At 41.9% G+C, this 15,839-nt stretch overlaps 1 protein-coding gene across 5 annotated transcripts in view; it reads left to right on the top strand.

The window, feature by feature from the left end:
- Positions 1-204: 204 nt before the first annotated feature.
- Positions 205-15,839, top strand: part of PCGF5 (polycomb group ring finger 5) — a 295,109-nt gene continuing 279,474 nt past the window's right edge. For 4 of the 5 annotated variants that reach the window (XM_029609855.1, XM_029609854.1, XM_029609859.1 and 1 more), the window contains exon 1: positions 205-371. The gene's annotated coding sequence lies outside the window, so the exon portion shown is untranslated. Of the gene's footprint in view, positions 372-579; positions 601-15,839 lie in introns of those variants that run through there. The other variant, XM_029609856.1, reaches the window with a different exon arrangement.

The following is a 15,839-nucleotide window of genomic DNA, read 5'->3' on the forward strand; positions in this document are numbered from 1 at the left end:
CTTTAGTCCTCCAGCTGGTAAAAGGTCTGTATTTTTTGTTATTCATAAAACTCAATAAAGTTTATTTAAAAAAAAAAAAAAAGCTGTACTGCTGCTTTCAGGCCAGTCAGTATGTGAAAGGCTGTGCCCCACTTTGTGTCCAATCAGAGAGTGAATTCTGAGGAATGAACTAAGCTGAAATGCGTAAACAAGCCATGGGAAAGTCCTCCGCCCCCTAGCACTGGAGCTCACTCTCTCTGCCTTTCATATATTCTCCCTTCACTACTACACATCCTCCTCCTACCTCCAAACTTCTCCGATCTGTATATTAATCCTACTGATTATCTACACACACCCCCTCTGTTAATGGCCTCTTGAGAAAAAAAAATAAGGTAAGGTCTATTATTTGCCAAAAAAGGTGAAGTTTTTTGTTTTCTTTCTGGTGGTCATGTGACATAAGTTGCTAACACGACACTAGTATTAAATCGTTTTGCTGAGAAGGGTATTAGCTGGGCTAAAGGATAAAGTAGAAATGTTTTGCTGCAGGTTTGAGGGTATTATCAGCGAGATCAGGATAATTTAGTATCGCGAATTGGGCAATTCTATCAAGAATGAAAACAGGTGATAAAGAAAATGATTTCTTCTTGGTGGTTTTGGAGAGAAATCTGGCTGTGAAATTTCTTTATAAGAAGCTGGTACAGTTTGTGACGCCCGTGTTTCCTGATTAGGCAGTGGGAGAAGCTTTACATTTGTTTGCTGCGTAGTTCTTAAACTGAGGCTTTTTCTAGCAGGCAGTATTATAGTCATTGAGTAATCGGGTTTCAGTGCAGAGCATTTGTTCTAAGGTAATCTTCGCTTAATGTTACATGTCAGCTCAATTCGCTTCCATTTTTAAAGCTTAGATAACACATAAGATGTCAGAGCAGAATGTTGCAAACTCCAGCTGTTGTGGGAAGGCAATGGCAAATCTTGTACGGTCAGTGTTGCGCTGCTAGATACACCTGTGTGCACAAGGAAGTGAAACTGACGCTATTTCACACGTTATGTGGGTGTTTCCAAACGCGTGGATCTGTAGTATACCCAGCGTACTTGGTGACTGTTCTTAGGCGTTTGTTTCTCTTATTCTTTACGTTTTTGCTGCTGCTCGCTATACATCTAAAACAGAAGTTAAAGACATGCAGTTTTTTTAAACCTCCTGTATTACGTAGGTTTTTTTTTTTCCCCTAAGGGAGCGGATGAATCATCAGAATGGAATAAACGCGGGCGAATCATCAGGTGCAATCGCACACTGTTCCTCTTTGTTAATAGTTAAAAGATCAGAACGTTAGTGTGTGATGTGTAATGAAAACAGTAAAATTTGCATTGGGGATTTTTGGTGTACTGCTCGCTGATTGTCACCTATATTTCATGAGAGGAGGTAGCGAGTGCTAGGCTGTGATCTGTAGGAGTTTGGATATAGTTAATACAAATGAGGGCTGTTGATGCCATAGTGAAAGTCAGTTAACCAATTATTTTAAAAATTATATCTATTAGCTCTTTAAACATTTCCTGAATGTACAATAACTGAATAAATTGAATGCTTCAACTGGAAAACAAATGTTTATTTCCATTTCAGTATGTACCTGCAAATAGCATAAACCTTATTTTATTACCAGAAATGTTCAGCCGAGTCATGTATTCCACGAATCGGGTTAGTTTTCAAACTTTTTCTTCATGACCTGGTGGAAGAAAATCACCTCTTCGTGGACCCAGAGAATATTTTCCTATGTCCATTTTCATAAAGATGGAAAACAATTGCAAGCTTTAATCACTTACTTCAAATAACTAAAATTAGACATGTTAACCACTTAAAAAAACAGTATAAATATAGTTAAAAAAAAAATATATATATATATATATAGCGCCATTTAATGTGAGGGGCCTCTTCTGATCTTCTTCTAACCTAAATTTCAAGTCTGTTCTTTCACTTTCTCATTCCACCCCAGTAGGCCACAGTACTTATCTTACTGTGCTCTAGCCCAGTCTTACCCAACCCTCTCCTGGCAGCACACCTAACCACTCAGGTTTTCAGGATTGCCCCAATATGCATGAGAGATTTGCATACACTGGGTCTCTGATACATGCAAATGTACCTCATGTATAGTCATGGATATCCTGAAAACCTGACTGGTTAGGTATGCCTCCTGGAGAGGGTTGGGAAACACTGCCCTAACCCCCATTGTTGACTCTTGCATACAAACCCCTTCCTCCACCTCCATTTGCTCAATGTCTGCACATGCTTTTCTGGCTCTGCTTATATTGCTGACTCATAGATCTGTGTGGCTGTCAGTCACTTTGAGCCCTGTTGTTCCTCTACTCCCATGCCTCTCAATAATCATCAGCAAAGAGTGCAGGAATATGAAGAACTTGGCAGGTGGCCTACACTGAATGTCAAGCGCAGGATACTGCTCTTTTGTGGCTCATTTGAGCCAACATAAGCACAGCTCTACATTCTTTTGGCCAATGTGGTCTCTTGCAACTGAGGTGTGAGGTATGGCTTTGCACTGGCAGCAGAGTCAGTGCAAATGTATTAGGCGCTTGGGTCAAATATTCTGAAACTTGTCTTGGAGGGCCACCAACTAATCAGGTTTTCAGCATATACACAATGAATGTATATAAGATAGATCTGGATGCACTGTTTCTATTGCATGTTTGTTGCAGATATTCTAAAAATCTGACTGACAAGGGGTCCCCTAAGTCACATTTGGGAGCCACTGCCTTGGGTGAGCCTCGTGCCTGCCCCTTCCCCCTCCCCATTAACTTTCAGGCCTAAAGGTTCCTCTCTTGAGATTTGGATAACGTAACTCAAAAGTCATCATGATCCCACCACCATCAACCCTTCTAGAGCAATCCTGTTCACAACTGGATGTCATACTTTTTAACAAACTTTTTATTTCATGTGTATATTAGAGATATTCACATACACACCCCTAGTACAAATATTTTTCAGGAATCATGTCACAGTGTGTGATTAGTGTCATTTGTGATTTTGGGGGGCAGATTACACAAACAAAAAATATCTAAATTTTATTCATTAAAAGACATCCATTCTGTATTGGCTGAGGCCATCTTTGAAATGGCTGGTTGGACTGAAAAAGGATGTTTACCCTGACTACTTACCATAGGAAAAAAAAATTCAAATTCTGTTTTCATCTCAATAACATTGACACAAATGCCCTCTTACCAGACACTATGAAGTAACACAAAACCTTGCAAAAATGCCACTCACCACCGACACAGTGGTGAGTGATTTTTTTTTTCTACCTGCCGGTGAGAGATCGTATATGTGCACCCAGTGCAAAGAGCTCTTGACTCTCAGAGAACAAGTCAGATTTCTGGAGGCGAGAATGGCAGATGTGGAGGAGCTGAGGCAGACAGAGGTATTTTCATGAGATCTTCAGGGACATAGCCAAGTCCCAGATCCAGTCTGGCAGCCCCGGTGCTGTCTTGGATCAGAAAGATCTCCCAGTTGGAGAGCATTACCTTGCTGTAGCAAGGACCTGCTCTCCAGGTGATGCATTGTCCTCTCGCACTGAGGACAAGTCTCCCAGGGCTACTGCCTAGGAGGGAAGAGTTAGGTCAGCCATCATAGTTGGTGATTTGATTATTAGAAATGTAAATAGCTGGGTGGCTGGTGGATTTGAGGACTACCTGGTAACTTGCCTGTCTGGTGTGAAGGTGGCAGACCTCACGCGTCACCTAAATAGGATTATAGACTGTGCTGGTGAGGAGCTAGCTGTTGTGGTACATGTGGGTGCCAATGCCATAGGAAAATGTGGGAGGGAGGTTCTGGAAGCCAAATTTAGGATTTTAGGTAGAAAACTGAAATCCAGAACCTCTAGGGTGGCATTCTGTGAAATGCTCCCTGCTCCACATGCAGGTCCCCAGAGACAGGCAGAGCTGTGGAGTCTCAATGCGTGGATGAGACAATGGTGCAAGGAAAAGAGGGATTCAGTTTTGTAAGGAACTGGGCAACCTTTTGGGGAAGGGGGAGACTTTTTTTTCCAAAAGGACCGGCTCCACCTTAACCAAAATGAAACCAGGCTGCTAGCACTAACTTTCAAAAAGGACATAGAGCAGCTTTTAAACTAGAACAAGGGGGAAAGTCAACAGTTACTCAATGAATGGTTCAGAGGAATGTATCTTTGAAGGATACTAATGAAACAGGACAGTTAGGACATCTCAACAGAGAGGCTCCAATAAATGCAAAAGTAGCCCATGTGCCTATAAGTAAAGAATCACCTAAGCTAAAGAATTCCAAATTATCCCTATCAACTGAAAATAAGGTTGTTAATACAAACAAAAATGCACTTTGAAATGTCTGTATGCCAATGCCAGATGTCTAAGAAGATGGGAGAGTTAGAATGTATAGCAGTGAATTATGAGAGAGACATAACTGGCATATCAGTGACCTGGTGGAAGGAGGATAACCAATGGGACAGTGCTATATCAGGGTATAAATTGTATTGCAATGATAGGGAGGATCAACTTGGTGGGGGTATGGTACTTTATGCCTGGGAGAGCATTGAATTCCTCAAGATAAACATCATACAAGAGACTAAATGTTCAGTAGAATATATGGGTAGAAATTCCATGTGTGTTGAGTAAAGAGTATAGTGATAGGAGTATACTACTGTCCACCTGGCCAAAATGATCAGATGGATGATGAAATCAGGGAAGCTAACAAATTTGGAGTGCAGTAATAATGGGAGATTTCAATTACCCCAATACTGACTGGGTAAATGTAACATCAGGATATCCTAGAGATGTAAAGTTCCTGGATAGAATAAACGATTGCTTAATGGAGCAATTGATTCAGGAACCAACAAGAGAGGGATCTATTTTAGATCTAATTCTTAGTGGAATGCAGGATTTGGTGAGACAGGTAACATTAGTGGGCCCACTTGGCAATAGTAATCCTAACATGATCAAATTTGAACTAATGACTGGAAGGGGAACAATATGTAAATCTAGAGCTCTGAAACTAACGGGTGGATTTTAAAAACCCGGCGTGCGTAAATCCCAAGGTTAACACGCATGGCTGGGCCTTATGCGCGCCTGGCCAATTTTCAAATGGGCCCGACCATGCGTGTAAACCCTAATACGCGAATAAGTGCCGGGCCCAGGGAAAGGGGCAGTCGAGAGGGAGGGGCATCTGTTGTCAAGGTTATTTGAGGTTCTGGAATCTGAAATGGGAGGCCTTGTACCAGATTGGATTGGTTTGCCCACCAAGCTAGCGATAGACGGAGCTGTTTGGTGGTGCGGATTGTGGAGGACATTGGCTGAGAAGACTGAGTCCACTGCGATCTTTGAGTCCACTGCATTACTCTCATGGCGAGGCGAGCCATGGGAGTGACATGCAATGTGGAGGCCATATGCCCCAATACTATCAGGAAATGACGTGCAGTTGAATGTTGTCAAGACTGCAGTTGAAAAGCCAGAGAAGCGAGAGTGAGAGCTCGATCCTGAGGTAGGAAAGCTTTCACTCTTAGAGTGTCCAAGTCGGCCCCTATGAACGATAGTTTGCGAAGGAACTAGTCTGGATTTTTGATAGTTTGAGAAAACCCAGGGAGATCAGGGAATGTAAAGTGAGGCGAAGGACATCAGAGGGAGCCCTGATCAACCAATCGTCCAGATAGGGGTAGTCGTGGACACTTTGACTCCTGAGGTAGGCCGCTACCACACGAGGCACTTGGTGAAGACGTGTGGGCAGATGCTAGGCCGAAAGGTAATACTCTATATTGGAAGTGTTTTGGGCCTACTAGGAATCGCAGGAATCTGTGATGTGATGGAGTAATTGAAATGTGCATGTAGGTGTCCTGAAGGTCTAGAGAATAGAGCCAGTCTCCCCTTTGAAGAAGGGGAAGTAGAGAACCCAAGGTCACCATCTTGAACTTTTCTCTTTGTAGGTACTTGTTCAGAGTGCAAAGATCCAATATTGGGCACACCCCACCTGACTTTTTTGGTATCAGGAAATACCTGGAATAGAACTCTTGCCCCTGTTCTGAGAGGGGGACTGGAGGAGGAGGGAGACCTCCTGCTCCAAGAGTGGTGAATGATATTATGTTCCCCACGTCAGCCGAGGCGGGGAATCCGGTGGGACAGAGAGATAACCTTTGGACACTACTGCAAGTACCCACTGATCTGTGGTGGCTGTGTGCCATAGGCTGGAAAAGTGGCACAACCGGCCGCTGACCGGCATGGTCAGAAGTGGAAGCTGGGTAATGCTCTCTAGAAAGGAGTCAAAAACCTGCCACTGGACCTGGTTGAGTTGCTGGCTGTGACTGCCTAAGTTGGCCTTTTTGGTAAGGCTTAGAAGGTCGACCCCTGGACGCTGGGGGATAGTATCTCCTTTGCCGGTAGAATTGTCTCTTAGAATCCCTCTTAAAAGATCTTTTGGATGAAGAAGAGGGATCAGAAGGCAGTAAGGAGAGCTGGCGCAGAGTCTATTGGTGGTCCATGAGCTACGCCACTGCTTCTTGAATCTTTTTACCGAAAAGATTATCCCCGGCACAGGGCAAATCAGCCAATCTATCTTGTACCTCTGGTCTGAGGTCTGAAGATTTCAGCCAGGCCCATCTCCTTGCACTGATACCGGCTGCCGACACCCTGGAAGCGGTGTCAAAGATGTCATACGCTGAACGTACTTCATGCTTGCTAGCATCTAAGCCCTTTTGTGCTAGGACATGAAGTTGGTCCTGGAACTGCTGAGGTAAGGCCTCAGCAAAGTCTTGAATCTTCGTGAACAAGGCCCTATTATATTGGGTCATGTAGAGTTGGTAGGATGCAATGCGAGAGATGAGCATTGATCCATGGAATACCAGTCTTCCAAATGCATCCAGGAACTTCTGATCTTTCCCTGGGGGAATGGATGAATGAGGTTTGGAGTACTGGCCCTCTTCTGGGCTGACTCTACAACCACCGAGTGATGATCCAATTGAGTTCTTTGGAAGCCAGGGGCTGACTGAACTAAGTAGGTGGCATCTGCTTTTCGGTTAACAGGTGCCACTGAGCCAGGGTGCTCCCATGTCTTATAAGATGCACAATGCATTCATACCATTGCTGTTTTGGGGTTCTAACTGTAACTCTGTGCAGGTTACTAAGTGCTTCATTAACATTCTCTTGCCATTAGGGAACCTTTGTATTTATCCCATGCTTTTATGAAGTCTGTTACTATTTTTATTTCCAGCACCTCTTCCAGGAGGGCATTCCAGGTATCCATAACCATTTCCATGAAAAAAATATTTCCTGACATTCCTGAGCCTACTCCATTGGATTTTCATATTTATCAAGACATTTGCAATGGAAATTAACACATTTCTGTGCCTATGGCCCCAGCCTCACAGCTCAGTGAAAAGAAAAATGTTTTCTCTTGTCCTGAGTTATTTAGCAAAGGTTCTGGGAAATCCGAGATCCTCTGGCCCAAAAAGAATCATCACCTTGTCTTGCTCAAGGATGAAGGATACTAGGAGAGTAGACCTAGTCAATTCACTATGCACAGATTGTTAAGTCCAAACTATCACAAGAGATACTTGAATATCTATGGCCATCTCTTCACTCCCTGTGAGTCTTATTAGTTGATGGAAAAAATAAGAGTTACTGACAAGTAGAATAGCCTATCTAGAGATTTTTAAAATGTCAATAAAATACTTTTTAAAACTGTAAAACATCTAGGCCTTATTATGAGGTTGAATTGTTAGCTATGTTTATTAACACTGAGAATTTTCCAGCAATGGAGGATTCAGAGGGAGTTCTGGACACGTGAGCTTAGGTGGTGACTAGACTCCTATGATAGTTTATGTACTTGTTGCCAATACCAATACAGTCTGCCAAATAGGAGACATTTTTTTATCTTGTATGCTCTATTTCATCATGCACTCCTAGAGATACTAGTCAAGAACTTTATAATATTCCATATTATCCCTGACTTTTTCTTTTAAGACTTAAGTTTTATGTTAGGTGTTATAAAAATTTTGTATTTTGAGATTGTCATTTTAGGTTTTATGTTTGGTTTGATTTTGTATTATGTCATTGTATGGAGCTATTGGATTCTACAAGTGTGCATGCATTTTGTGCCCTGCTGAGATTTGTGGATCAGCGGGTTATATATTTTATAAATAAATAAATAAACAAACAAACAAACAACCTTAATGGAATCAAAGAGATCAACATACTTAACTGTATTAGCCATAAGACATGCGTTTAACATATGTGATAGCTAAAGTAGATGTACTAACACTGTGAACATGGCATTAGTACTCTGAATAAGATCACTTTAAAAATACATTTGCACTAAATTTTAACACGTCCATATATTTAAAATATATAAATATCATGATCAGGCACACAGGTTTCCAGGATAAATGTAACTACATTATGAGTTGCTTGTTACTTGTTAAGATGCTGAATGGGTTGGCACACCAAAAGGTAAATGGAAGGAGGCAATGTCCTGTGCCAGCCTGCCAGCCGATGAAGACCAAATCCCTGTGAAGCTCAGGCATGCCGTCTCCCAAAGAAATGTGCTTCTCCCAGGCCCCAGCATTCTCCTCACCCCCTTAACTCAAAGTGTATGTCCTGCACCCGGACCAAGGAAGCATCAGGAGGAGAACAGCCTATCTGCATCCTGCCACTTTGCCAGTCCAGCTTCCAATGGCTCTTTTGCCACTTTACACTTTCAACCACATGTATGAAAGACTTTGGTGGCTATCCTCTCCTCCCTATGCTGGGTCTACTTCTGTCTGTGCTAAACAGACACATTTCTCTAAGACAGTTAAAGCAGACTGCAAGGCATACCGCAGACAGTGACCTCATTGAAAATAGTTATTTGCAGTTTATTGAGACTATTTAATGCAGCTGCACACAGGGATCTTTTAATAAGGTGCATATACTGCATATATTAACACAAGTTAAATGCCAAATGTTATACTTAATGCATGTCAAGTATGTGTTAATGTCCTACTCTGTCTGAAGCTGGAATGGGATTGCCATCTCCTTTACAAAATTAATAAAGGACAGGTTCTCTAGGAGGGGAGGGCTGGGAAGGTAGATCATCAGAATCCTGGGACGAATCGTCTGTCCAAGGATTATAAAGGTCATCACCAGCTCCCAAATGTTCTTCAGAAGGAAGTAACAGGGTTATTCCTGAAGGCCCTGACCTGGGCATCGATGGTCCCGAAGAAGGAATTGAAGGCATCGATGGCGGTATGGCTGGCATCGAGGGAGCATCAATGGAGGCACCGATGGAATCTGTGACATCGATGGATGTGTCAGTGGCGGCACTCCCAATGGTGGAATGAAGAGCGGTGCTTCTTCATCTTCCTCCAGGGAATTGACGAAGGAGGAGTCGGGTCCCTCTGTTCCACCGGTGGAAGGGCACCGATTATCTTGTCCATTTTAGCCAATAACGGTGCTAGCGCCATGTGCATCGAATCTGTGACCGGAGGAGGAACCGGAACCGGTATCTAGGGAAGTTGGAAGCCCTGGAGTGCTTTGCCGATGGCCTCTTGGATCATCTGATCCAATTCTTCACGGAAACTTGTGGCATGAATACCCGGTTCCGGAGTGGAAGGAAGCACTGGCGTAGCCGGAGGGTCCACTGGTGAAGGTGGAATCGCGGATCTCCCTGTCCAGGTGGGGAACACCTCTGTGATCCAGAGACAGAAGAGGATGGAGCCTTTTCTGTATGGGGCTTCTTTGTCGGAGGCTCGTCGATGTCGAGGGTTTAGCAGCATCAATGGCTTGAGCTTTACGATGATGGTGTCTATTGTTTTTCTTGGTTCCCCCCCCCCCCCCCCCCCCCCCCCCCCGGCCCGGTGTTTTTCCAGAGGAGGAACAGAGGGTGTCTACACCCGTGGAGTCGTCTAGGCCGGTCGGACAGCAGCGGATTCCCGGTGCTGGTGTGACATAGATGGCACTGGTTCAGACGACGTCGAAGCTATCGATGAAATCGGGGTTTTTGGCTGAAAGAAAAGACCCATCTTATTGAGTCGAGCCTTGCGACTTTTTGGTGTCATTTGAGCACATTTGGTGCAAGTAAGGACATCGTGGCCGGACCCTAAGCACATCACACAGACTGTGTGAGGGTCAGTGATGGACATTGTTCTAGTGCAGTCGGGGCACGGACGGAAACCCGATGCCATGGCTTCGACAAAATTTAGTCGTGGTGCAGTCGAAGGCCGGTAGGCCGCGAGGGAAAAACTCGACGGGAATCGACCGCAAACGGGCAAAAATCTTACCATTTGACCGCAGACCAAAGAAATTGATATGGGGACCCCTGTGGGGTACTTTTTTTTTTTTTTTGAAATTTTTCAAACAAAGTTTCGTGAGGAATATTCCTGTCAGGAATCTCTGAAGAGCTCCTTAACCTGCGTGGCTACTGCTGAGCGGAAAAAAGAAGACTTAAGGGGAACCCCTGCTGGCTGCAGGGTTGATGCTATGCTGGGCATGCCCAGTAGGTGCCAGTCAAAGTTCTGGAAACTTTGAAAAGTGTTCCGTGATTGGGCTCCATCCTGATGATGTTACCCATATGTGAGGACTACCATCCTGTTTGTCCTGTGAGAATAGGAGATTTCAATTACCCAATATTGACTGGGTAACACTAAAATCAGGACATGCTAGAGACATAAAATTTATAGATGGAATAAATGACTACTTCATGGAGCAGTTGGTTCAGGAACCAATGAGAGAGGGAGTTTTTTTAGATTTAATTCTTAGTGGAATGCAGGATTTGGTGAGAGAGGTAGCGGTGATGGGGCCACTTGGTAATAGTGATCATAACATGATCACATTTGAACTAATAACCTGAAGGGGGACAATATGTAAATCTACAGCTCTAACACTAAATTTTCAAAAGGGAAACTTTGATAAAATGAGGAAAATAGGAAAAAACTGAAAAGTGCAGCTGCAAAGGTTAATAGTGTACAACAGGTGTGGACATTGTATTTTTAAACCATGTTAGAAGCGCAGTCCAGATGTATTCCATGCATTAAGAAAGGTGGGAGAAAGGCAAAACGATTACCGGCATGGTTAAAAGGTGAGGTGAAAGATACTATTTTAGCCAAAGAAAGGTCCTTCAAAAATTGGAAGAAGGATCCATCTGAAGAAAATAGGAAAAAGCATAAGCACTGTGAAGTTAAGTGTAAAATATTGATAAGGCAGGCTAAGAGAGAATTTGAAATGAAGTTGGCCGTAGAGGCAAAAACTTATAATAAAAACTTTAAAAAATATATTTGAATCAGGAAACCTGTGAGGGAGTTGATTGGACCATTAGATGACCGAGGGGTTAAAGGGGCTCTTCGGGAAGATAAGGCCATTGCAGAAAGACGAAATTTAATTCTTTGCTTCTGTGTTTACTAATGAGGATGTTGGAAAGATACCGGTTCTGGAGATGGGTTTTCAATTCATTGTCAAGGGTGACAATTCAGATGAACTGAACCAAATCACTGTGAAACTGGAAGATGTAGTAGGCCAGATTGACAAACTAAAGAGTAGCAAATCACCTGGACCGGATGGTATGCACCCCAGTGTTCTGAAGGAACTCAAAAATGAAATTTCAGATCTATTAGTTAAAATTTGTAAATTATCATTAAAAATCATCCATTGTACCTGAAGACAGGAGGGTGGCCAATGTAACCCCAAAATTTAAAAAGGGCTCCAGGGGCGATCCAGGAAACTATAGACCAGTGAGCCTGACTTCAGTGCTAGGAACAATAGTGGAAACTATTCTAAAGATCAAAATCAAAGAGCATATAGAAAGACATGGTTTAATGGAACACAGACAGCATAGATTTACCCAAGGCAAGTCTTGCCTCACAAATCTGCTTTGTTTTTTTGAAGGGGGTAATGAACATGTGGATTAAGGTGAGCCAGTAGATGTAGTGTATTTGGATTTTCAGAAGGCATTTGACAAAGTCCCTCATGAGAGGCTTCTAAGGAAACTAAAAAGTCACGGGATAGGAGGCGGTGTCCTTTCATGGATTACAAACTGGTTAAAAGACAGAAAACAGAGAGTAGGATTAAATGGTCAGTTTTCTCAGTGGAAAAGGGTAAACAGTGGTGTGCTTCAGATATCTGTACTTGGACCGGTGCTTTTCAATATTTATAAATGATCTGGAAAGGAATATGACGAGTGAGGTAATCAGATTTGCAGATGATACAAAATCATTCAGAGTAGTTAAATCACAAGCAGATTGTGATAAATTGCAGGAGGACCTTGCAAGACTGGAAGATTGGGCATCCAAATGGAGATTAAATTTTAATGTGGACAAGTGCAAGATGATGCATATAGGGAAAAATAATCCGTGTTGTAGTTACACAATGTTAGGTTCCATATTAGGAGCTACCACCTAGGAAAACAATTTAGGCGTCATAGTAGATAATACATTGAAATTGTCGGCTCAGGTTGAACTAATTTAGATAAAACACATTGCAACAAAAACTAAAGAAGGCTTCCACAAGCTTCAAATACTTAAACACTTAAAACCGATACTTCACCACCAAGATTTCAGAACTGTACTACAATCACTCATTCTCACTGGCCTCGACTATTGTAACTCTCTCTTGATAGGACTCCCAAAGACAACCTTAAAACCGCTACAATTAATACAGAACGCTGCAGCTAGAGTCCTAACCGGCAAAAAAAGATCAGACCACATCACCCCAGTCCTTAACAGTCTACATTGGCTACCGATTGAGAAACGAATTGAATTTAAAATCTTGACAATTCTACACAATGCAATATACAAGACAGATAACACTGCCCTCAACAACATCATACAAATACACAGATCACAGCGCTCAACAAGAACCTCAAGTAAAATACAACTAGTTATCCCACCACTTCCACTTGCCAAACTATCAAACACAAGGAACAGAGCTATTTCGATTGCTGGACCAAAATTATGGAACTCACTCCCAGATTACCTAAGTTCACAAAGCAACAGCAAAACATTCAAAAAAGAACTCAAAACATGGATCTTCTCCCAAACCTTCAAAAATGGCATTGGATAACCAAAATACCGCGTAAATATTTGCATAACCACCCTCGGTTATGAGAGGACTACACCAAGACAATGTGATGAAACCAGTTAACTCACAGAACACAGACATGATTTTCCATTAGCTTTATAAAACTAGCTCTCATACACATTCTCGCCGCTCAACATATGACTAAAACACTATTTCCTAGGATTTTATCAGTTTAAAAACATTAATTTGTTAATTTACTGCTAGTTAAGTCAAACTGTTAAATGTAACCAAATACGTTCTCTGTTATTCAATGTTATTGTTCACATGTTACCATATTGTAATAAGTTGTTATATCTGTAAACCGGAATGAAGGCTTATAGCTAAATTTCGGTATAAAAAAGCAAATAAATAAATAAATAATGAATAATCTTCAATATGCAAAGCCTTAAACAATAGTACCAACATTTTAAAATTATACCATTTATTTATTTATGAACTTTTAATATACCAACATTCGTAGAACACATCACTCCGGTTTACAATTAACTCAAAGAAAGGAAAATTACATTTAATAGGGGGTCGGGCGAGGGGAGAAGAGAAGGGCTGGGAACGAGAGGGACTAAGAGTAGAGAACTGAAACGAAGTAAAGAGTGGAGAAGAATCAAAATAGCTATAGAAACTTACTTTATGTACTCTCCCAATGATGTAAATATAGTAACTGGACTAGCTATATACATAAATATATTGTAAGGCGAGTTCTGCGAGGCAGGGTGGGCCTTGTCTAGGTTTGGTTAGTGTCTGGGTAGGCCTGTTTGAAAAGCCATGTCTTGATGCCTTTTTTAAAATTGCATAAGGATGGTTCTAGACGGAGATCAGTGGGAAGGGAGTTCCAGAGGGAGGGGCCAGCAATGGAGAAGGCTCTTTCTCTAGTGAGGGTAAGGTGTGCAGTTTTGAGGGATAGGGTGTGAAGGGTGCCTGCAAGGGAGGTTCTGGTGGGGCGGTTAGAGGATCGGAAACGTGGCAGTTCTTTGAGCCAGGGAGAGTTGTCTTTGTGAAGCGTGTTGTGTAGGATGGTGAGAGTTTTGTATTGAAAGGGATGGGAAGCCAGTGCAGATCCTTTAGATCCATTCACTGGCAACCAATGTAATTTATGCAGGATTGGAGTTATAAGCTCATGGGGGCGGATTCCCATAATCACTCTTGCGGCACCATTCATTACCAGTTGTAGTACCCTTACTAACTTCTGTGGTAATCCTATATACAAAGCATTGTAATATCAATTGTACTTATCACTAGAGACTGTACCACCATTCTGAAATCAGGTATACACAAAAAAGGATTCAACTGTTGGATCAAACATAACCTTAAAAATGTAGATTTAGTTACTTTCTGCATTTGTGGCTTCATATTTAACCTTGAAATCAGATCCACCCCTAAATTACAGGCCTCATCCACTATTGGTATGGTTATTCCTTCAATTCAAATTTCTTGTTGTACATCCTTACTATAGTTTCTACTTTTAAGACCACTTTTTTTTTTTTTGACATTCAGTACTAATCTCAGAATGCATAACCACTTTTATATCTCTACTAATCACTCTTCAAACATTTCCGCAGGGAGCTCTTCATCTGAACCAGATGATAAAATTGCAAATCTATGTATATAAAATATCACACATGTAACTTCTGAAAAAGTTTACCAATAGGGCTCAAATAAATATTAAATACAAAGAAAGACAAGATCCTTGCGGCACCCCTGATTTTATTATTCGCCAAGATGAAACCTTGTTTCCTATTCTTATGCTTTGGGTTCTGTTACACAAAAAGGATGTAAACCATGTTAATACTGTATCAGATATCCCTATCCCTTGCAGTTGGTTCTGTAATAACTCATGATTCAGTTGTCAAAAGCTGCTGATATATCCAGTTGTACTAAAAATACTGAATTTCCTCTATCCATTTCTCCATATAGAAAATAAAATACAAATAACAGAGGTTCTGTCCTACCATATTTACAAAACCCCCATCTAAAATTTTATAATTCTCTAAATAATCATCCAATTACAAAGCAATCCATGTTTCCAAAATCTTCCTGCTAGTAGATAAATTTGAAATTGGGTGAAGGTTAGACATCTCTAGCTGTAAAACTGAAGTAGAAATGGAAGGTCCATTTTTTTGCAGTATGATGAATTGCTATTGCGTTTTAGATGCACTCTTATGGATGATGTGGCTAAACGTGAGTTTGATTGATAGCCTGTGAAGGTATTCTAACAGGTATTCTGGAGTACAGCTGAATGGGTCAGTGTTGTTGGCAAGACACCACTCGGAGTATCTTCACCATTTGAAGACAGTTTTTATGTGTTGAAGATTTCCTGGCAGACACTAGCATCCTGAACATAATCGGGAAACTAAAGTATTCTAGTACCTTCCGTTCAATCTCCATGCAGTCACTTGGAGGGAGGAATGCATTGGATGGAGTAGAGTTGCACTTTCTTGTGTTATCAGATTTGTACTGTCTCCCAGGGATATTGGGGGATGTACTAGATAGGCATACCAGGGTTGTCTCTGCCATGCTGGAGCAACGACCATGCTGGAGCAACGATGTTTGCTCTGTCGTTAAAGCATTTCTGGATTGTATGAGCTATCAGAGATATTGGGGGGTCCTGGGATTCCCTCCTTGGACTCGGGTGAATAGAACAAAACCTGTCTACTTTCCTGTTGTGCACCGTTGCAAACAGGTCTATCCAAGGCAGATCCCATTGTCTGAATAGATTGCTTGCCACCAATTGGTTGAGAGACCATTCGTGAGGATGAAAATTCCTGCTGAGTCTATCAGCCTTTATATTTGCAATCCCT

This window comes from Rhinatrema bivittatum, chromosome 7, assembly GCF_901001135.1.
Source record: "Rhinatrema bivittatum chromosome 7, aRhiBiv1.1, whole genome shotgun sequence".
In the NCBI taxonomy this organism is placed as follows: Eukaryota; Metazoa; Chordata; class Amphibia; order Gymnophiona; family Rhinatrematidae; genus Rhinatrema; species Rhinatrema bivittatum.